This window comes from Euprymna scolopes, chromosome 30 (genome assembly GCF_053919585.1).
Source record: "Euprymna scolopes isolate OS-2025 chromosome 30, ASM5391958v1, whole genome shotgun sequence".
Classification (NCBI taxonomy): Eukaryota; Metazoa; Mollusca; class Cephalopoda; order Sepiida; family Sepiolidae; genus Euprymna; species Euprymna scolopes.
In genome coordinates, this window is record NC_136511.1 from 57,556,535 (window position 1) to 57,562,534 (window position 6,000).

At 43.4% G+C, this 6,000-nt stretch overlaps 1 protein-coding gene across 2 annotated transcripts in view; it reads left to right on the forward strand.

Annotated features, from left to right (window-relative positions):
• LOC145254818 (uncharacterized) overlaps nt 1–6,000 on the forward strand; it is a 128,574-nt gene that overhangs the window by 76,857 nt on the left and 45,717 nt on the right. The window lies entirely within an intron of this gene.

Sequence of the window (6,000 nt, forward strand, 5' to 3'; positions counted from 1 at the left end):
ATGTTAGAAGTATTTTTTTTTTTTAATTTATAATAATATTCTAGTTTAAAAGTTTTAGTTGGATACTGAGATAAATAGACCAATGCCATTTATTTATATTTAGATATAAAATAAATTTATTTATATAGAGATATTAAATAAATTTAAATATTAATATCAAATATATAATCTCCTGCTATTTATTGCACTTCATTCCATTTCACTTAAGTCATTGGGCAACTAAGGACATGAACAGAAGGTGTTTGAGTTTTACGTATCTAAAAATTGTGATTAGAAGCTAAGAAAAAACAAGTCTTACCGTGGGTGCTCAGCGAGTGAGTTCAGGCCGAGAAAAGGAAAAACAAAGATGGCGGCCAGCGTTTTATTACGTGTGTTCTCGCAAAATCTTGTGTGCACGTGAAGCTGGAAACTACAAAACGAGCTTGATTTTTCGGTGCTGAGGGATTCCAGATCGGGCAGGAGAGTAAGTGCAACGGGAGTAGAGATACTTTCTGAAATTATATTCCTTTTTGTGTGTTTGAGGTGACCCCCCCCCCATTACGGAGGCACAAGCTATTTCAGCCATGGCCAATGCTGGCTTAAGCAACATGATTAAGCCTTTTAATGGTGACGGTGATGTGGTGGCGTGGCTTAAAAAAGTGGACCTTGTGGCAAGGATTCAAAAGTTGGACGATGTGGCCGCAGTAACATCACTGTTTCTAGAAGGGGGCGTGCTGCCCCTCTATTTGGAGCTCAGTGAGTGAGAACGGTGACGCGGACGCCATCAAGCTTTCACAGAGGGGCCTTTCGAGGCCTTTAATAAGTTGAAAGAGAAGAGGTGGACTGGCGAATCTGTTGATATCTGCATGAACGAGATAAGGAGATTGGTTGATTTGTCGGGCATCAGGGGACACGCCACGAGTCACGTAGTCAAAATCACATTCATTACCGGGTTCCTGGAAGAGATATTGAAACGTTTGCAGCAGATCCTGGGAGTGGAGACGCTGGATGTGAGTGAGCTGCTCAAAACTGCAAAGATCTGTGTGAGCACCCAGCCCACGGAGTTTGGAGGGACAACAGCAACGGTACAACAGGATGTGGGCAGGAGTCTGCCGAACCCGAGGGTGGCATGCTTTGAATGTGGGGGACCACACATGAGAAGAGATTTGAAATCGGAGAGGCCATTTAGCGGTGAAATGCACGAGTTCGGGAAACTGGCAAGGAGAAGCCAATGTGCCAGCGGCTGCCCCGATTCGGGAATAGTGGCGCACTCACAGCAGATGCCCAAGCAGAAGATCGTTGTGGAAGGACGGGGTGTTATGGCCCTGATCGTCACTGGCTGTACCACTACCATGGTGCACACGACCCTGGAAGGGAAGGGTGAAGTAGTGGCATTCGATGGGTTGCGAGTGGAGTGTCGAGGGAGGAAGATCGTCACTATTGATATTGCTGAACACCGGATGAGGGTCCATGCAATTGTCACCGATCATCTGGTGCCTGGCGTCCAAGCCATCATTGGAATGGATGTTATATGCCGACTTTGAGGCATAACCATCACATGCAACAACGTGAGGTTCAGACTAGCTGAGTGCGCAGTGACAGAGCAAGCTCCCGGAGGGACCAACAAGGCTGGGGAGGAAAGAAAAATGTCGATCAAAGATCAGGACTTCTGAGCCGAATTCGACGGAGAGCAGTGGACGGTGGAGTGGGCATGGAAATATCAAACGCCATCGCTGACAAACAGAGTGTTTTATTCTTAGGGGAGAGGAAGGAATCTTTCATCTCTATATATTATTTGTTTTATCTACCCTAGGACTGGTATTGTTCATGTTTTATCCCTAGCATAGGTAATTTACAGCATGTATATAAAATTGTTTTACCTTAGGGAGAAGAGAACAGGTAATATACACTAATACGCTCAGAGGAGGGGCAAGAAAAGAGTTTGAACAAGAAGTGGACCGATGGATTGAGGAAGGTATACTGCTGCCTTGGACGGATGACGTTGAGTCGGGCATTTTGCCATTGATGGCCGTTCTGCAACCAACTAAAGGGAAAGTAAGTCGGTCCTGGATTTCCGAGAGCTGAACCAACATGTTAAGTGCCATACTGGAGGCGACACCGTAGATGTGTGCAGTGAGACCATTAGAGAATGGAGGCAGATGAATGGCACGTCTACGTTGGTAGATCTCAAATCTGCCTATTTGCAACTTCACATCGCCAAGAAGCTCTGGAAATACCAGTTAGTCAGGCACAAAGGCAAAACCTACTGCCTTACGCGAGTGGGGTTCGGGTTGAATTCGGCACCCAAGATCATGTCAACTATCCTCAGGAAGATTCTGGAGACAATGGGAAAAGGAGATAGGGTAGTGAGTTCATACATAGACAACATTCTGGTGAATGAGACTCTGGTAACTGCCAAGGAGGTGGTGGCTCATTTGAAGAGGTTTGGGTTGGTCGCCAAAGCGCCTGAAAAATTAGACGGAAGGGCTGCTTTGGGGCTAAGGCTGAAACGAGATACGCCGGGCAGCCTAGAGTTTTGCAGGGGGAATGAGATCCCGCAACTGAAGCAAGAGCTCAACAGACGGGAACTTTTTTCCATATGTGGAAAGTTGATCAGACATTACCCAGTTGCTAGCTGGCTTAGACCAGCATGCAGCTACATAAAGAGGCATGCCGAAGGAAGAGGATGGAATGATAAAGTGGGAGGAAGAACGGTCGCCATGATGGAAGAGCTCCTGAAAGAAGCAGAACGGCAAGACCCAGTCTGGGGAACCTGGAACGTATCGCGAACATTGGATGGAGTCGTGTGGTGTAATGCAAGCAGCATTGCAACAGGGGTCGTTTTGGAAGTTGGAGGAGTGGTTGCAGAAGATGCGGCCTGGTTAAGGAAGAAGAATGATCTCAGCCACATCAGTGTAGCGGAATTAGATGCGATAATCAAAGGGGTCAATCTGGCTTTGAAATAGGGACTGTGTGACATCTGCATCAAAACAGACTCTGCCACTGTGTTTGCTTGGCTAAAATCCCTCATTATAAGTGAAAAAAGGATAAGAACGAAGAGATGTTAGTGAAGCACAGGCTTGGGATGCTGAGCTGATGCAGGAGTTTTGTTTGAAGCTTCGTGTAGACATGGTAGCTTCTGAGAAGAATTGAGCAGATGCTCTCACGAGAGTGAAGAAAAGCTAGCTTTTGCCAAAGAAAGATGTTGTTTCTGCATCGGATCTAGATGATGTTGGCGTGCGAGAGCTGCACAATCTGCACCATATGGAGGAAGAGAGGACGTGGTACTTGGTGAAGAAAGTCGACCCGAGTGTCACCAAGGAGCAAGTGAGGCAAGTGGTCAGAACATGCGACAGATGTCAGTCGATTGATCCTGCTCCAAGCACGCATGAAGCTGGTCAATTGGGGATGAGTGGGACCTGGAAGAGACTGGCATGCGATGTTACCTATTACAGGGGTGGACTTTACCTGACCATGATTGACTGCGGGCCCAGGCGATTTGCCCTATGGAAGAAGCTACGAGGAGGAACAGGCAATGAAATAGCGGCAATCCTCGATGAGGTGTTTTTGGAGCAAAGTCCCGTGGAAGAGTTGTTAACCGACAACGGGACCGCATTCAAGTCAGTAGCAGTGACGGAAGTAATAAAGAAATGGAATATCCAACAATTTTTCAGAGCTGCCTACAGACCCAGTGGCAATGGGAACGTGGAGAGAAATCACCGCACCATAAAGGCAGTTGCGGAAAGAGGAGGCACCTCACCTGAGCAAGCCATCCACTGGTATAATATATCGCCTAGATTGGGACAAGTGTCAGAGACGGTTCCGCAACTGTCAACGTTCGCATATTCCTGGAGACATCCCAGGGTTGAGCTGGCAAGCAGAGAGGCAGAGGCCACAGGGACCATTAAACTCGGGGATGAGGTATGGGTGAAGCCACCGGGGGTGCGCTGCACCACACAATGGAGTAGAGGTTGCGTGACTGGGAGGAACACTAGAAACAACATTGTGGTGGATGGAGTATCGAGGCATATTCTCGACATCAGACCAGTGGAAGGCGAAGCAATGGAGGGGAATGCGCAGCAACAGGAGGAGGACGAGAAACCTCAGAGGCCAAGTAGAGAGAGGCGACTGCCACAGTGGATGAGAGACCACGAAATATGATCTTGAGATCAGGGAGGTATGTGGTTAGAAGCTAAGAAAAAATAAGTCTTACCGTGGGTGCTCAGCGAGTGAGTTCAGGCCGAGAAAAGGAAAAACAAAGATGACAGCCAGCATTTTATTACGTGTGTTCTTGCAAAATCTAGAAACTACAAAACGAGCTTGATTTTTCGGTGCTGAGGGATTCCAGATCGGGCAGGAGAGTAGGCGCAATGGGAGTGGAGATACTTTCTGAAATTATATTCCTTTTTGTGTGTTTGAGATGAACCCCCCCCCCCATTACGGAGGCGCAAAAATGATCACACCTTTTTCTTGGGAATAAATATCTTTATATCATAAGTTTTATTCAACTTAAAATCTTAATTGTTAGTTTGCTAGTATCATAAAACAGTAATTAACCCAACACGTGCTTGTTTAAAAGTCATCTTTATTCTCAGTAAAATATAAACACAAACCAAGGACATAACTCTATGTACGAATTTCAAGGGGCACGACTCTTATGGTGTTACATTGTGAAGACTATTTTAAAAAATAAAAAAAAAAGTTAAACAATTGATTAATGCAAGAAAGCTCCTATCTTGACAATCTGCAACTTTTTCTCGCCCTCTGATCCATGTAGTTTGCATCTTCTTCTTCACCATCATTTCCTTCACTTTGACCAAATCAACTCTTAAACACCAGTCACTTTGTAAGATTTAACGACTTTAAAGTCTCTACCAGAGAAGTAATTCATGTTTTACAAAGGACTTCAGGTAACCTAGATAGTTTGACTATTCCTTGAAGCATGGCAACTAGCAATGGTCTTTACAAGAGTCTCTGAGGCCAAAGGACTTTTTCTTACATGGTCAAGTTTGTTTTTGATGACCAGCATGCAGGAGCTATTCTGTTCATCTTGCTACGAGCAAAGATGATACAACCACCCTTTAAAGATCCATCTTCTAAACTAACATAAGTGGCGAACAGTATTCAGATCCTAGAGTTTTCCAAGCTGAAGAAAGGGTATCAAACCTGTCCTTGATGTTAAGTTTATTAATGATTTGGTTGTCTCAATGCGTAATTTCACTTTTGGAAATTTTCCAGGATTACTCATTCTAAACACATTAATCATGCATCAGGTTAAGTGTAAGTGGATGCCCATATCATTTGACCTATCAATCGTTTTAGATCTAGATTTTCTTCTTGACTCATCATTTTTTTTTATATCTGTTGGCAATATAGATGAAGCGTATAGATTTTGATTTATAATAATCTCATTTTTTGTTTATTAATACCCAATCTCCAAAATTGGAATGTTTCATTTTGATGCTTTCCGATTTTGAATATTTTTTTTCAATTCTGCAATCTCCAAAATGTCATTTTGATGCTTTCCGATTTTGAATAGTTTTTTCAATTCTGTAATCACATTAGTTTACTAGTATCATCAAACAGTAATTGTCTAAAAGTCATCTTTATTCTCAGTGTTACATTGTGGGGGGTATAAGGTCTATAAATATATATTTTCTGAAATGGATCATTTTCATAAAGTACGAAATCATATACATACATTGCCAAAACATGCATCATGTCAAAGAAACAGTGCATTGTCATATGCACTCACTCTTAATTTTTAGGTTAGTTAACTCATGATTAGCGTGCTTGTACCACGAACCTTCTGCTTCATTTAATATCACTTAATGAAGGTAGACAACGAATTGTGAAGTCCCAGGACTGAAGAAAACACGGTTTCTTCAAATAATATGAATGAAGATTTCACAGAGGAAAATTAAGGACAATATAAAACGAAGTAGAAACAAGGGAATGATGAGTGGAAAAAGTCATTGGTAGAAAATAAAAATCCTCTCTGCATTATTTAGGATCATTTCA